Source organism: Hemicordylus capensis, chromosome 6 (assembly GCF_027244095.1).
Source record: "Hemicordylus capensis ecotype Gifberg chromosome 6, rHemCap1.1.pri, whole genome shotgun sequence".
Taxonomy (NCBI): domain Eukaryota; kingdom Metazoa; phylum Chordata; class Lepidosauria; order Squamata; family Cordylidae; genus Hemicordylus; species Hemicordylus capensis.
This window is the reverse complement of record NC_069662.1, coordinates 104,321,409-104,339,394: the sequence shown is the minus strand read 5'-3', so window position 1 is coordinate 104,339,394 and position 17,986 is coordinate 104,321,409. Positions and strand designations below refer to the sequence as shown.

The following is a 17,986-nucleotide window of genomic DNA, read 5'->3' as shown; positions in this document are numbered from 1 at the left end:
TGGCTCAGGGAGGTTTACATCAAAACAAAAACAATTAAAATCTAAACTAAATTAAACAATTAAAATCATTTAAACATTAAAATCATTAACATTACAATCATTTAAAATCTACATAAAAATTTTAAAAACCATAAATGGTTTTGTCTTCTGGAGGATTTACACACTTAATCAGCCAGAGCACTGTTGACCAGCTAGCTGGCTGGCTGATTGCTTAGCTTTTGTTTAACTTTAGATTATTTGGTTTTTACTAAGGGTTTATTTTATGTTGTAAACTTTTGAGCTAACCTAAAAAATGGGCCAAAAAGAAAAAAGAAAAATAAAAAATAAAAAAAGCAATGTATCAGTCCAGATGTGCAGGAACGAGTGAAAACTTTGAAGCAAACATGTCTGGATACATTTATGGCAACAAAGGACAGTGAGACACCAAAAGAGTCTGTAAGTTTGAACTACTCTATTTCCACATCGTATAGATTTGCACTCTTGGGGCAACAGGAAATTGAGCTAATTGAAGCAGCAACAGTTATCAAAGAAAGACAGTTGTAGGGGAATAATACCTAGGTAAATGATAAAGGACTTTTAATGAACCTATCTCTTGCATCAGGGCTGGAATCAGATGAGCGCCCCAGATTATCAGTAGATTTTATCAGAGATCAATGTTTACTAACAGCTCAGACCATTCTTGCAATATTTGAAAATTTAAACTCAGTTAGCCAGAAGGTAGATTGTATTATAACTTCAGTTGATGCCCTTATGCAAAAGCATTCATCTACCGGTAGTACAGCTAGCTTGATCACAAAGACGTCTGTGAACAGAAATGTGGTGGGCATAGGGAGTGACTCTGAAAAGACATCTGATACCAGAAATCTTCAGACTAAACAGGTTGCACTTCAGATAATTATTAATAAATACAATGTGGGAAGGTGTTGGTCCACCCGGAAGGCTATGAAATTCTCTTTAGGTTAATTACTTCATTGTCACCTTCAAAGTGTTATCTTAGATATTGAATGGTTGCCCTCTTCCCCGAAGTGCAAAAGAATTCTGTTAACTTTCAGTCAATCTACTGTTCCTTTGATGCTTTTCAAAATGAGAGCTTTTCTGACTGGCTATCAAATCTCTCCTGCCCGTGTTTTCCAAAACACTTCCATTTTCCCATTACTACTACTGGCAAGGATTAAATCTGCAAGATCTTTGACAGACAGACTGAATTTGCATAACATTGATAAGTCCACTGTGGGAAATGTGCTCCCCCAACCAGCTGCTGAGGTACTTTCACATAAACAAGGCAGTACAGTTGAAACTCTGGACAGTCATCGAGAGGACTTAACCTTCTCTTCAAATGATTCGAATAAAAATGAAATCAATGAAAATTTGCTGTATCTCAAACAGGCTCTGTCTTCAGTTCAAACAATTGTGAGTCCTCTTGCAAAAGTTGATCAACAGCAAACTGAGTGTAAAATATTTGATAACTCTGGAATTTCTATTCCTGGCAAAACGGAGGTTGTAGGGAAACTTGATCAATTTGCTTTAATCAATGTCTCCCTAGACAAGGACTTAATAGTGTTTGTGAACTCTGAATTTATACAGGTGAACCCCCTCAAACAATGTGCTGTTATCCTAGAAGATGTGTCTTCTAATGAACTGTTAAATTGGGGGGGGGTGTCCTGAAACCTGCTGAGCTTGTGCATGAAACAGAATTCCTGACAAAGCTACAATTTGTGCATGTGAGACAATTGAGTCAGGAGATAAATGATGTGGATGGGATTGATGCAGAAGTTCACAGTCCTACAGCACTGCAATTGGAGCATCCCAAGACCCAGGATGGGAAGCCCATAGTAAGACTCTTGGCTTCTGATTCAACAGATATTTCTAAGACACTCCTTGCAAATCAAAACTATCCGACAGGAATAGCTCCGGAGAACATTCAGAGGCACTCCAATGCAGATTCTATGGAACCAGAGGGAAATCAGCAATTCCCCTCTGAGCCTATTTCATCATTAGAAAAGTTGGATGAACTTCTGAGGCCCCTTCCATCTTTGCCTGAATTTATAGAATCCTTGAAGAAGGATCAATCCAGTCCCAAGATGTCTCCATCAGGCCTCCGAATAACAGAGCAATCTCCCCTGGATGTCTGCCCAACCGAGTCTGATAAGGCCCCGAGCTCTACTAATCTAGTTCAGCAATTAAATCTGCCTGGAGAGCAGGCTTCTGTCCCAGCCACTGCTGAATTACCCAAGTGACAATTATCAGTTCAGGGTAGATTTTCCCTCTGCACATGGAATGTAGCTGGTTGGGCATGTAAATCTACAGATATCTCTTCCATAGAATACCGGTCTAAATTCAATATTCCTTTCCTGCAGGAGACTTGGGCCATGGATAAGATTGAGGTGAATGGTTTCTATGTGCAATATGTCAATGCCCTGCCCAGTGAAAAGGAAAGTAGACCCAAAGGAGGATTGGCCCTATTGATTGCAACAGGACTTCATATGAAGATTACCCCCATGCCCTTTCATGCCCAGTGGGTTACTGCAGTTTTACTGCAATTTAATCACGTTCAATTGGTTCTGAATAATATATACTTAACTCCTCTGTGTAAGCATTCCCAGGTAGGGCAGCAATGGCAAAGCCTAGGCAAATATCTAGAGGAATGCATTGAGGCCAACCTCCTAGCTTATATTCTAGTGGGAGGTGACATCAATGCAAGGATGGGGCAGGATAACACAGCTTTATAGAACTATTACCATGCTGTCCCACAAGAAAATATGGGAGATTCCCTTCTCCCCCCACCCCCACCCCCCACCCCCACCCAGCTGGCCAAGGATGGGAAATACAATTTTGCAGGCCTGTGTTTGGCTCAGTTGGCCAATTGGTTTGATCTGTGTATTCTAAATGGAGCAGCAAGTGGAAAACACCCAGCAGAATTTACCTACTGGTCTGGGAAAAGGATGTGAACTGTGGATTACTGGCTTACATCGTATAACCTGGTTAGTTGTGTTGTTCAATTGGAGGTTGACTCTCACCCTGATAGTGACCATGTCCCTTTGATTCTAAGGACTAACCTGCCAGCTGGGACATTTCATTGTAAGGATAAATTCAGTTTCACTTTGGAAGTGGTGGTTGGGGAAGTACAGATTAAATGGGAAGAGAGATGGGCTCAAATTATGGACATTTTGTTAAATTCAGATGACATGGTGGGACTTCGTGATGAATTAATAAGGAAAGAGACAGGGTTGATATATTATCATTATGGGACACTCACCCATATGATACGAAATCATCTTGTATGTGAAAGAACTAATTATAACTGTCTGCCAACGGGTAGGTCTAGAGGTTGGTACTGTCACGCCCCCATCCTCAGATAGAGAGGAGAAAGAGGAAGCTGTCAGTCCTCCAGCAGCTGCAGGGATACCTGAAGGGCAGAGCCTGGCTTTCAGCTCACAGGAGATACCTGAGGCAGGTCCAGTCGAAGCTTCAGAGGCAGCAGAGACAGTGGGTGGACAGCAGAACACTGAGGTAAACAGCAAAACTCCTCCGCTGCCTCATCGCGAGAGAAGATTGATGAAACACCGACAACAGGTGGAAGAACTCAGGAGAAGCAGACAGCTGCTCAACAAGCCAGATAAGCCCTGAATCTGTGCCAGCTGGCCGAATGTGGAGAGCAATTAAGCCAGGCTATAAATTAAGTCTGAAGGCTGCAGCCAAACACTGAAAGACAACGTGCTTCTTGGAGCCTGCTTCAGCCAAGCCTCAGACTCAGAGAAACCCCAGCTTCATGTTGGCCTCTAGAGACCCAGGCTTTCCCTGCTTTACTGCTGCTACCTGACAGAGTCCTGACAACTGTACCTAGCAACAATGCCCTTCTGGGAACGCCTTGCACCCCTTTTGCTCTGGAACCATGCAATCTGGTGAATGAACTGAGTTTGCAGGGGAGGCTGTCTGAACGTGATACTGTAGTAAAGTGTTCTTGTGTGTTTCTCTTGCAGACCAAATAGGGTTCAGAGGATCTTCCAGTTACCTTGACAGAGACTGTGACTTCAACGCCAGACAGACAGGCTCCTGACAGGTATGACCAAAAGTGTGTAGCTTCCAAGAAGGAGCTAGTGGCAAACTATAAATGGTACCGACAAAACCCTCAATGTGCAACTCCTTCAGCACTACTAGTCCTGAAAAAACAATATAAATCCTTGATCAAAGCTAAGAAAAGAGGCTCAAAGGTTGTCCTGGCAGTGGCTGACTGCTTCAGTTAGAGAGAGGAATTCCCCTCTCTTCTGGAGTATTACAGTGGGCTGCTCAGACCATTATTCCTCCCATTTGACTAGTCAGGTCCCTATGGAGACATGGGAATTACACTTTAAAGCTTTCAATTTGGCCCAGGAGGAGGAACTAGTCCCATCAGATTTAAAAAATCATCCACTCCCTGAATGGCCACCTGTTTCAGTTGCCAAAGTTAAGAAACTTATTCATTCTTTAAAAGTTGGCAAGGCCTTGGGCTGTGATTGTATCTCTTCTGAAATGATTAAGTTTAATGCAGATTGGTGGGCCCCTGTATTGGCAGCCCTCTTTACATGCGTAGATAGAATTGTGCTCATACCTGAAGACTGGGGCATAGCCATAACAGTGCCCATATTTTTAAAAAAGGGATAAATGTGCCAACTATCACCCAATTAGCCTGCTGAGCATTGTGAGTAAGCTTTACATGAGGCATTTAGACTGGACGTTGCAAGACTGAATGGAGAATGAAGGTATTTTGGGTGATGAACAGGCTGGTTTTAGAACAGGGCAGTCAACCATGGAACAAGCCCTGGTATTATGCCATCTGATTGAGAAATATAGCAACAAACCTCCTTGTATGTGGCCTTTGTAGATTTCAAAGCAGCCTTTGATTCAATCTCGAAAATAAGCCTCTGGAGAAAACTCAGAGACACTAATATTTATAGACGCTTACTCTTTCTAATTTATTTATTTATTATTTATTTATTTGAAATATTTATACCCTGCCCCTCTAGTGCACTACTGCTCAGGGTGGCTCACAACAATAAGATAGACACAGATTTAGAAGATTTAGATTTAGAAGCTCTACGATAAAACCAGTGTAAGGGTGAGGTGTAACCCTCAAGGCTCACTTTCATATTTAATAACCACTAGTAAAGGAGTTAAACAAGGGTGCATTTTGGCACCCTCCCTGCTCAATCTTTACATAAATATCCTAGCTAATAATCTCTCTGATCCAGTGCTACATTCCCCAGCTATTGCAGGCGTAGCTATCCCAATCCTGCTGTATGCAGATGACACTGCTATCATCTCACAAACTCCTGTGGGCCTTAGGAGAGCACTTAGGCTCTTGGCCACTTACTTCAAGGACAACCACTTGGTAATTTGTCATTACTAGATTACAGTCAGGCCAAGGAGATTCTCAAACAGAGGGTCTTGAACATCGGAACAATTTAAGCTCCATTCAAGAGACCATAAGAGGGCGCCTTGGTGACTTTAACCGGGAACCTGCTATTGAGCTATGGTCCCTTTCTTTACCGAGCCATCACAGAGTTTTCCTCAGAGCAAGATATGATGCCTTACTGTCAGCAGTTTTATCTAGAAGGTTTTTTAAAACCTCTCTGGCCAGTCGGTTATGCCCCTGTGGCTCAGGTGAGGTTGAATCTGTCCATCATGTGCTGCTGCTATGTCCTTTTTATAATTAGCTGGTGCAGTCTTATTTCTCCCTTGCTATCACACTTTCCTGGCCAGACTGCTGAATTTTACGCCACACTCCTCCTTGCAGATAAGAAACCTTCTATCACCTACAAGGTTGCCAAATTTTGTGCAGCTGCTGTTAAGATCTGTCAACAGCTAATCTCCAGCCCTTCTTTTTGGATGCTGTTACAGGAGGCTTCTATGGTGATGTATTCTGTACAGTATGATTTACTTCTTATCTGAATGTAGTATCATCTGTTTATATATATAACTGATCAATGGTTGTAATAAAGCTATTCATTCAGGTTTATTAGAAATAGCCAAGTTAAGCCAGAGGCACACCCTCCTCACAAGGCCTGGGATGCTATCCCAGCCTGCCTTCCAATGTCTTACAGTCATTGGGCCAGATGGCAAAGGAGGTGGGCTTGTATAGAATGAACCAGAGGTTCATGAAGAACATGGGTTCAGACATAACTCACAGCCCAATGGGAGTAGCACTTAGGGATGGGCCCAGACCGGTCCGGAGGCCATTGTAAAGGCCTCCGGACCGATCTGGACCGGTCCAGACCTGGGCAGTCCGGTTCGGGTGGGGGGGTAGCTTTAAGAGTGGCAGGAGGGTTTACTTACCCCTCCCGCCGCTTTCCCGCTCTGGCGCCGTAATTAGCAATAGCAATAGCACTTACATTTATATACCGCTCTATAGCTGGAAGCTCTCTAAGCGGTTTACAATGATTTAGCATATTGCCCCCCCCAACATTCTGGGTACTCATTTTACCGACCTCAGAAGGATGGAAGGCTGAGTCAACCTTGAGCCCCTGGTCAGGATCGAACTTGTAGCCTTCTGGTTACAGGGCGGCAGTTTTTACCACTGTGCCACCAGGGGCTCTTGTAGGAGTAGGAGTATTTGGGGCAGCAGGATACTCCCTGCTGCCCCTTCCCCACTGTCGCTGTAAAAAACTCCCAGGAGTCCTTTGCGCGCGCGCACGTCCCAGAGACGTGAAGCGCGCGCACAACATGCACGTGCGCAAAGGACTCCTGGGAGTTTTTTACAGCGACAGCGGGGAAGGGGTGGCAGGGAGGTATCCTGCCACCCCAATTACTCCTACAATTACGGCGCCAGATCCGGAAAGCAGCGGAAGGGGTAAGTAAACCCTCCCCCCGCTCTTAAAGCTACCCCCCACCCCAGTGCCGGACCGCAGTTTGGCGATTCTGTGCACACCCCTAGTAGCACTTGGTTTGGCAAGCCAACTTCAAATTTTGGTTACACATCTTGGTTTGAGTTCCTGAATGAACCTGAAGTTCCTGCTTTGGAGTGGGTTCAGACAGTTACAGACAAGTCAGTTACTGATTTTGCAAGTAGGTTCTGTGTTATGTGTGAACCCACCCATTACCCACCCATAAATCATCACCTGGGGATACATTATTATGAACTGATTGCATATATTCCATCCACCACAATCATGAAAATCTGGTGCACACCAATATTTCTTCACATCATATTAGTCACTATTCCCTCCTAAGCTTAAGTCCATGGGTAACTGAAATGCTAGCATATTCTCCCCCTGCGTACCCTACCTCCGTTTCCCAGACCCTTTCTCTACTGTCTCCCTTGTGTCAACATCTTCTAGACTATAAGCAGGGCTTACAGGGGCAGGGACCTCTCCTTTCATTCTATGTAAAGTGACAAGTATATGGACAATGCTAAATAAAAACATAATCACAAGCAAACCCATGAACACCCTTGAAACACAGACAGGAAGCAAAACCAAACCAGAAAAGCAGCCTGGAACAAATTCCCCATTTAAGAAAAGAGTTTGTACAGTTGGACCACATGTTAGTTTTCACATGTGAGATAAAAAGGTTTATATGAGTGTATGAATGTTGTTAACATGGGATCATATGTGAAAGAAAAATGGAATGTATTTGACTGTAGTTAGCTTTTAGGACTATTATAAGATTTTCAGTATATTAACATGAAAGATGTAATTTCATACTTTTAAAATTATTTCTTAGCAAAAAAAAGAGTATCAACTCAAATAACTTGTAACCAGCAAGGAAAACATTAGCGGCTGCTGTTTTTTATTTGCATTAGAGCTGATTTAATTAAGTCTCATTTCTGAGAACGACTGATGATTCTATTCAATCTTTGTTTAAACTACAGTATATCACCCAAAAGATTTGAAGGAGATTTTGGGTTGGAGCAAAAATCTCCCCTCTCAATGGAATATGCTATTGTGGTAGTTTGCAGGGTTCTAAGGAAGACAGCATTGACCATAAGAAAGCACCTTCTGCTTTGTTAATTGAGTAGAACCATTTTGTGAGTGTAAGTGCTAGTGGAAAGTAGACATTCCTGGTGGGAAAGGATTGTCTCCATGCTATTTGTCATTCATCCAAGTCCAGGACAGGTTTATTAATGTCAGCCTGACATTTCCTGAACATCTGCTACCTCTTGACATAGAAGTCATAATAATTTAGTATTTCCATTCTGAAAGCAAAGCTAAAGTATGCTAGGTTATTTAATTCAATTTGGTATAAAATCCCAAAGGTGCTCGAGCTATTAAAAATGCATATGTGCTAGTTTAATGTCATTTTCTGTGTTAATAACAATACAATTTATCAACTTAAATATAATTTAATATGTTTGAGAATTCTCATGATTGGATTGCTTATAATAAATATTGAGTAGGTTAAGCATACATTTTGTCTCATGTCTTCTTCAATACTTTTATACCAAGCTCTTTAGATTTTGAGAATTCTACAATCCAAAGCTGCAATCTAAATATATAGTGCCCTTGGATTCTAGTGATGTCAATTATACTTCCTTGATACAGTTTTATGTCGTCAGGAAATTGGGGCTGATGTGATAGGAGGACTTGATGGAGGACTAGGCCTCAATTAGAGTAACTGCTTCTAGGGTAAAAAGGTAAAGTTATGCTGTCGAGTCGGTGTCAACTCCTGGTGACCACAGAGCCATGTGGTTTTATTTGGTAGCATACAGGAGGGGTTTACTATTGCTATCTCCCATGCAGTGTGAGATGTTACCTTTCAGAATCGTCCTATATTGCTGCTGCCCGATATAGGTGTTTACTATACTCTGGGAAACATATCTTCAGGGATTTGAACCAGCAACCTCTTGCTCCCTCAGCAAGTTACTTCCCCACTGCACCATTAGGTGGCCTGCTAGGGTGGGCGTCTCCAAATAAGGAAGAAAGCCTGGGAGTATCAAATCCCTGTGGCCAAATGCAGAATGAGGAGGGTAGGGTTTACTGGACAACTGCCTATAAAGGGTAGGGGACGGGTGTGTGAGAGCAGTTCAGTTCTTCCCTGGAGGCTTCTGAAGGAGGTCTGATCAACAGCTACTGTAGGACTAAGGGAGTTTAACAGCCTTGAGCTGGCAATCAACTGGGAATTCTTGCCTGGAAGTAAGTAGGAAGGATAGGGACCAGTTTAGCTAGATGTGTCCGCAAATTTATTTATATTTAAGTGCTTGGATCTGACTGCATGGTCCTTGTAGTTCCTGGGGAAGGGTTTTATTTGAATAGAAGCGTGATTGTTGAGGCCTCTATCACTTTCCTTATCTTCCAATTATTAATAAATCCTTGCTGTTATAGAGTGTCACTCCTTATTGGCTGCTGCCCTAGCCACATGCTCCCGAAGGTCTAAGACTGCTCAAGCCTTTCTTGTAGGGAGGGGTTTTCCACTTGCCTCCCCCAGAATATTCCTTTGGATGGGTGAATCTAATCATATTAAAAAGTGGATGGTGGCAGCCTATCCAGGAATCTTCACAGCTAGAGGAGGGATTTTGTATCTCTTCCCCACTTTTTTATCATTACAGGGGCCAACTGGAAAATGGTCACTAGTCTTCAATGGCGGTCATTAGGTTAAATAGGACAAAGCAAACTGCAGGCTACAGTCAACGAGATTGTTGAAGAGAGTCAAAACATGCTCCCACCCAAGAACATGAGTCACCAGGGCCAGGGGTAAGGGGCAAGTTTCACCCCACCCAGCTCCAGATGCACACCTTTACTCTGTTCTCATCTCTAAATTAATGTCTGTCAGACCTTAACAAGAATGAGCCCCAAGGACTGGGGGGAGTTAGCTCTCAATCTAAGTGGTTCACAAACCATCTGCATGGTCCAAAGACAGACAGGAGTCTTGTTCTAGAGCAGCACTCCAGAACAGTGTGTCCTCCCGCAAGAGACACGTTGCTCAGACTGAGAATAAAGCATTGAACTAGAATGTTATAGGGCCTGATAGATAGGGATTGGCTGGGCCCTTGGGGCCAGCTGACTGAGTATGCAGGCAGGCTGTTAATTCAGACTAGAAGGGCCCCTCAAATACACAGTTCAATCTGCTAGGTTTGCAGTGGAAACAGAACATTGGTGGCACAGGAAGAAAGGTGTCAGAGACTGACTGCTGGCGAATGACTGCTGGCAGCCATGCTTTGAGACACAGACATCCAGCCAGTCCTATGGGGAAAGGAGACTGTGACATCTTGGCAGGGTGTTTTATGTATCACACTGTTGTCCAACCCTTCCTCCAAGGAGCCGGAGACAGCACACATGATCTCCCCACATTTATTCTCACAGCGATCCTGTGAGGTAGGTTAGGATGAGAAAGAGTGACTGGCTGTCAGGGGTAGCTGAGAGTAGCTGCCTATATGACCACCAGAGAGTCATATAGACTTTCAGCACAGAGACAGGAAATGGACCAAGAACTGGGGCCAAGAAGCAAGCCAGGAAACAATCTCAGTCAAGCACACACCAGGATTAGAGTTGCCATGCCCTCCGGACTCTTGGATTTCACCTGGATTTTAAGCATCTCACCTGGATTACTTAGCCCACCCAGATTCACCTGGATTCCAGCTTTCATTTAAAACAACAACTGAGCTCTAGCCCTTGTAGAAGCAGAGTTATGGAGCAAAACGTGCAGTCACTATTCTGTTCAACTGCTGGACTTCCAAGCCAATTTTCATAATATGCAAATTAGGCACCCGGATTTGGAAAGCCAGAATATGGCAACCCTAATCAGGATCAGGAGATAAAACATGAGTCAGCTGAAGCCAGAATCAGAAACCATGGATATTATTATTAATAATAATAATTTGATTTCTACCCACCCTTCCAAAAATGGCTCAGGGTGGTTTACACAGAGAAATAATAAATAAAAAATAAGATGGATCCCTGTCCCCAAAGGGCTCACAATCTAAAAAGAAACATAAGATAGACACCAGCAACAGTCACTGGAGGTACTGTGCTGGGGATGGATATGGCCAGTTACTCTTCCCCTGCTAAATAAAAGAGAATCACCACGTTAAAAGGTGCCTCTTTGCCAAGCTAGCTGGGATTTGAAACTGAAGCAAAACGTGAGCTCAGACAGGAAGCTGTTATATTCTTCCTGTCCAGGAAGGATCTAATGAGCAGCCGGTTGGAGGGTGGGGTGGGGTGGAGAGGAGTGGTTATTCCAGGGACTGAGAACTCCATGCTCTGGCAAGGCTAGTGTAGTTTGCCTGGTTGCCACACAGGGCAGCAGTGTGCAGGCTCTCAGACTGCCAGCCTTCAAACACAACTTAATACAGATAGATCCCACACTGGCCCAAGGTCACAGTAATCTTTGAGTCTAAGCCAAGATAGAGACAAAGCCACCTTCCACTTCACCTTTGACTCAAGTGGCTTAAGCTCTACTGTGGCAGATGCTACAGATGTGCACAAACACATACTGTGTCTCCTGGGATCTTTCCAATATATGAGATCTCTGTCTGTATCTCCCTCCCTCCCTCCCTCTCTCTCTCTCTCTCTCTCACACACACACACACACACACCCCAGGCCCATAACAATGACAGGCATTTTACTAGGAAGGAATAGCTAATATGGTAGTGCAATTCACACTCTTTTGAATTTGAGTAAACTTATCACTGTTCTACATATCTCAGTCCAGATGCACATATATGTGATGGTTTGCACTAATTCAGCCACAGCAACATCCTGTTAGAAGCAAGTTCACTGCTATGCTTCCAGTTGTAAAGAATTGCTACAGAATGTCAAGGGCACTGATTTCTGCCAACTTAACTGAGGACCAAAAGAGCTCAATGACATACTGTACAACTGACAGTACAACTCTATGTCTATATCCAGAAGTAGTAGAAACAAATAAATAAATAAAAATAACATAAACTTTATTTGTTAGCCGCCCCATAACAAATTGTTCTCTGGGTGGCTCACAACATAGCATAAAAATGTCAAGCAAAAACACACAGCACATGAAATCACAACACAAGGGGCAGGGGGAATACAATACAAAACGATGTTAAAACTTTTTTTAAAAATGAAATTTAAAGATCAAAATGTAAGGCCTGAGTGAACTAAAAAAATAGTGTCTAAAAAAATAAAGTGATTAAGCCAAGCAAACCCTACAGGAGAAGCTGTTCCAACCACCAAAAAGGCCCTCTCCCTAGTTGCCACATGCCTCACCTCGTTTGGCAGGGGCCCTCAGAGCAGGGCCTCCGAAGGAAATCTTAAGGTCTGTGTTGGGACATATGGAGCAAGGCGCTCTCTCAGGTAGCCCCATCCCAAGCCATTAAGGGCTTTAAAGGTTAAAACCAGCACTTTGGATTGGGCCCAGAAACAGACTGGGAGCCAGTGCAGCTGACCAAGCACTGGTGTAATATGATCAAAATGTCCAGTCCCAGTTAACAATCTTGCAGCCCAGTTTTGTACCAGCTGCAGTTTGCAGACCGTTTTCAAAGGTAGCCCCACATACAATGCATTGCAGTAATCTAAGTGAGAGGTCACCAGAGCCTGAGTAACTGTGGCCAAGCTATCTCTATCCAGGTAAGGTCACAGTTGACATATCAGCCAAAGCTGATAAAAGGCACTCTGATCCACAAAGGCCACTTGAGCCTGGATCAGTCAGCACCCCCAAGCTGTGAACCTGGTCCTTCAAGGGGAGTGCAACCGCATCTAGATCAGGGTGAATATCATTCACCCAGGCAAAAGAACCACCAACCAGCAGTACTTCTGTCTTGTCCAGACTGAGTCTCAACTTGTTCACCCTCATCCAGTCCACTACTGCATCCAGCCACTGATGCAGTAATGTAAATAAGCCCACTTGTATTCACTGGGGCTTATTCCCCGGTAAGTGTGCACAGGACTGGTGTCGTCTCCAGTCTTATCCAAGACCTGACCTACCTACAATTCCCACATCCCCTTTCTAAACCTCTCTGTCCTCCATGATACCTTTGGGGGACAATGCTGTACTGCAGCTGGGAGCAGTGGCTGCCAGGGGTGCAACAGTACTGCCCCATTCATGCTTTTGCATTGGTGCAGCTTTCTTGAAGAGCTTAATGATACCATCTCAATATTACAAGTGCCACCTCTTTAACTAGCAAGCATATAGACCACTAAATCTGCACTCCAAAAACATTTTTTCCTACACAGATGTTAAAATGTCAATATGCCTATTTCAATTCAAGCTTTAACAATGTTTTTAAAAATCCTGCCCCAGCTATAGCTGGTTAAGATCCAAAGGCACTTTGATTTCTAATTGTACTTTCCCATTCTTTAAGAAGAGATCCTTCCATCCAATATTTCTTAGTCTTCTTACTCTTCTTGGACATGCTGCATTAAGCTTTCAGTGAACCGTGTATCACATCATTCATATACACTTGTATTTTTTCCAAAGTTTCCAACAGCATACTGTTCTCTAAAAGGTACTGTAGGTCTGGTTTTATGTCTGGTATTTTGCAAGCAAAAGCTAAATGACCCTCAAACACAAACTTGCAAACATAACCTCTGATAGTCACTTCCACTCACATTAAAATCCTTAAAGTTTCATTTAAATCGTTAAAATTTATTCTTAGTTTCCAAATCCACATTATTTGATCACCCATTATTTCAAAGTTTACTGGAGGATTCAAACTTCTTTCTGAATATCAGAATGCAAGAGAAAGAGGCCCCAAGCATAAGGGGAGGGAGATAAGGGTGCTAACTGTATGGGCAAAGAAGTCTGAGGGAGTCTGGCCTGGGCTCCAAGACCATTCTCAAGAGGGAAACAATTTCAGTGCAATTGTAAGTCATGCTTAAGGATGTTTATGCAAACTCTTTTTTCCTGTTGTTCTGTTAGAAACACTTAGAATCAGTGTTAGAACAGGTGGGCTGTTGGCCCAAACCCTGTTCTCAAAAGAGAGAGAGGGACAGAGAACATGCACTTATACTCAAGCAACAGAAGAAGAATCAGTCAAGGCTCTAACCAAACTATGCCAGCAAATTTGGAGAACAACACAGTGGCCAACAGATTGGAAGAGGTCTACATACTCATACCAAAGAAAGGAGACTTAGCAGATTGCACAAATCATCACACAATGTCCTTAATTTCACATGCTAGCAAAATAATGCTCAGGATCATCCAACACAGATTAGAGCCCTATGTGGAAATGGAAATGCCAGATGTTCAAGCTGGTTTCAGAAAAGGCCAAAGAACAAGAGACATCATTGCTTATGAACACTGGATAACTGAGAAAGCCAAAGAATACCAAAAAGAAGTCAAGATGTGCTTTATTGACTACAGAAAAGCCTTTGATTGCATCAACCATGTCAAGTTGTAGAATAGCCTTAGGAAAATGGGTGTCCCAGAACATCTCATTGTTCTCATGAGAAACCTATACACAGGACAGGAAGCCAGATGGAACATGATGAAACAGACTGGTTCCAGATCAGCAAAGGAGTAAGACAAGGCTGTCTACTTTCTCCTTCTTTATTCAACTTATATACTGAACATATACTGAGAGAAGCTGGATTGGAAGATGAGTGTCAGGGGCGTAACTATAATAGGAGAAGAGGAGACAGTTGTCTGGGGGCCAACTGCCTGGGGAGGGCCCACAGAGGCAAGTCACATGACTGACTCCCCCAGCCGCGCACCCGCCCGGGCTTCCTTCAGTTGTATTCATCCTCCAAAATTGATGTGAGTGTTAAGACTTGGAGCTACCAGAACTGCATGTCTGTCTCTAGTACCATTAAATGACTTGTATCGTCCACAATTTACAAAACCTTTTAAAAAATAATTTAGGACGATGTTCTATTGTGGCACATAAATTATATATAATTTATATAATATATAAATTTTACTATGCTTTTTGTTACCACTATTCAGCCTCCTTTAAGATTTCTTTACTTCATGAGCTGAGCTTCAGTGAGGTGGGGGGTCCATTTTAAAATCTTGTCTCTGGGTCCACTCCAACCTTGCTACGCCCCTGATGAGTGTGGTTTGAAAGTTGGAAGAAAAAACATCAATAACTTGCACTATGCTGATGACACCACTCTGATAGCTGACAGAAACATTATGCGAAACACTCTGACAGAAACATTATGCGAAGATCCAGCTCCCTTGAGAAGTCCATAATGCTGGGGAAAGTTGAAGGAAAGAGAAGAAGAGGACGACCAGCAGCAAAGTGGATGGACTCGATTACGACAGCAATGAATGCACCACTGAGACACCTTAAAGGCCAAGTTGAAGACAGATAATCCTGGAGAGAATCTGTCTATGTGGTACTGACTTAATGGTATGTAATCCATCAATCAATCAAAAAAGGGTTTGTAGACTGAGAAGAAGAGAAAAGTGTGCCACCCTATGTAAGATGCTGTCTCCAGAACTACAAATCCCAGCATTCCTTAATTCTCTGCTGGTATTTCCTAATTCATAAACAAGATGAGCTGACAAAGTGCAGCAGCTGCCTGACAGCAGGAGAGAAGCCTAAACACCGTAATGATCCTGCGACTTGCCAATAGGATTCACAGGATTCAGACGTTAATGAGTTAGACCTCTAGAATGCATAGAAGAAGTGATACTCAGTCCCAGGAACAGCATATACTGTTAAGGGCATTTGTCCCTTGTGATAATTAATAGACATCCTCGCCATACTGCCATGTCTAGTTAGATAAAGAACTGAAACCAGGCAGTCAGAAATGTTAAGAGCTTGGAAAAAAGGGACCTAAAGAAGCTAAAGGAAACCAATCAATACAATTTTTCAGAGCAGACAAGGCCTTATGTAGGGGCGTGGGGGCTGTATTGTAAGTCTGAACCAAATCTAGAGGCATTATAGCCATCCATCTTATTTATTTATTATATCTCTGTGTAAACCGCCCTGAGCCATTTTTGGAAGGGCGGTATAGAAATTGAATTATTATTATTATTATTATTATTATTATTATTATTATTATTAATAATAATAATAATAATAATACTTGGGCACTGAAAGGAAAATATCCACAAGTAATTCTCAAGGTCTTATATGGCTGAGTCATACAGTTGGGTTTTTTCTTATTTGTATACAAGTATTTTGCTCTCTCTCACCAAAGGCATACCAGCCAACATGTCCCTATTTTCTCATTCAGGTGAACAGGAAAATAGGGGCATGTTGGCATGTATGTTTCAAAGAGCTGCTGCTGCTACTAGTACTATTACTAGTAGTAGTGGATATTGTGGATATTTAGTAGTAGGCGGAGGCAGGGCTGTCCTTAGAGAAAACTCTGATTCACCCAAGTAGGATGTTGTGAAAGGAATCCATATCTTCATGGCTTTCTAGCTTAATTATTTGTACTCAGCTTGCACACTAATCCAGAATTCAGAAGACATCAGTGGGAACTTAAAGTGGTTCTGAAGAGACGTTCTTTCATCTGTGAGGTGCTGCAGGAAGGCAGACAGGAGTCTACAACCACCTGTTTCCTCTGCCACTCACATAGCTACTCACAATAGCGGTGCTGCTTTGGCCAATGGGCCAGAAAAGAATTCCCTCTTGGAAGTCACTTGCAACAATTCATCTTCTGTGAGGGGATTTTTTTTTCCTGACATCTCAGCCAAAGGATCACTGCTGTGCTCTCTGGGCCTGCCTTTGGCCCAGTTAGTGGTGGAAGAGCCAGGTGGTTGTGGGCTCCTGTCTTTCTCCTGTTGCCCCGACCATCCCTGTGTCTGGGGAGCAAAGAGCAAGGCCCCCAGAACTCCCAATCCCCTTTAAAGTTGCTTACAAACACAAACACACACACCTCCTTTAGGGTTGTTGTAAGGATTATATCAAAATATTAGAGGTGAAGCACTTTGCAAACTCAACAAGCACTAAGTATGACAGACTGCTAATGCCATCAGAGATCCTATTCAGACCCTGTTTCAATCAGGTAAGGTTTGGACTTTCCTCATATCTGCTAACTGGCCAAAGAGGAAAGTTCATCTTTTATAGTTGAGCCTCTTATATTTAGCAGGGGGAGAGCAACTGTCCCTGTTCAAACTAGCAGTGTGTCCCTCCCAGTGGCTGCTGAAGGTATCTCCCTTGTGTTTCTTTTTAGACTATAAGCTTCCTTAGAACAGGGAACCCTCTTCTCATCCCTTTTGCTAGGCAAACCACTACGATAATGTTTTTGTTTCTCTTATGTAGCATAATAGTAGTAGTATAATAGCAGGAGTAGTAAGCATGTATGCTCTTTGGCCGAAATGCTGCTAAGGAATAGTACAACCCAGATGTATATGTAAAAGTGATCTCTGTTGCTTTGATCTTGTTTTGCTTCCTTTTGATCTTGCACTTTGGCAGCAATCACACCACTCCCCTTTGAGCTTCCTGCCTTCCTCGGTACACTGACCAGGCATCTCTGGGCTCCTTAATTACCCTTTTGCTCAAACCAGCCCATTCCCCTTTGATCTTTACTCCTGTTTACTCATTGAATCTATATCTCTGCTTAAAGCCCCTGGTGGCGCAGTGGTAAAACTGCCGCCCTGTAACCAGAAGGTTACAAGTTTGATCCTGACCAGGGGCTCAAGGTTGACTCAGCCTTCCATCCTTCCAAGGTCGGTAAAATGAGGACCCAGAAATGTTGGGGGCAATATGCTAAATCATTGTAAACCGCTTAGAGAGCTTCCAGCTATAGAGCGGTATATAAATGTAAGTGCTATTGCTATTGCTAAAGGTAAAGTGTGCTGTCAAGTCGCTGGCGATCACAGTGACAGGAGGTTGTCTTTGGAGGGGTTTACCATTGCCATCTCCCGTGCAGTCTGAGGTTATTATGCCTCTCAGCATCTTCCTATATCGCTGCTGAGTCCCCGGTAGTCTGGGAAACATACCAGTGGGGATTCAAACCGGCAACCTCTGGCTTGCTAGTCAAGTCATTTCCCCACTGCGCCATTAGGTGGCTCATATATCTCTACTTAGTGCTTCCAAATTCTTTAACCCTTCTGTGTAAGATAAGCCGCGCCCTTTTGCCCTCTCTCCCTCTAAGGAGGAAAAATCTTCGGTCTGAATACGATTTTCCGACTACTGTA

At 43.1% G+C, this 17,986-nt stretch overlaps 1 protein-coding gene across 1 annotated transcript in view; it reads left to right on the top strand.

Annotated features, from left to right (window-relative positions):
* The first annotated feature begins 4,039 nt into the window (after positions 1–4,039).
* The window catches only part of GPD1L (glycerol-3-phosphate dehydrogenase 1 like), a 37,651-nt gene continuing 23,704 nt past the window's right edge, over positions 4,040–17,986 (top strand). The window contains exon 1 of the mRNA XM_053260206.1: positions 4,040–4,060. The gene's annotated coding sequence lies outside the window, so the exon portion shown is untranslated. The remainder of the gene's footprint in view (positions 4,061–17,986) is intronic.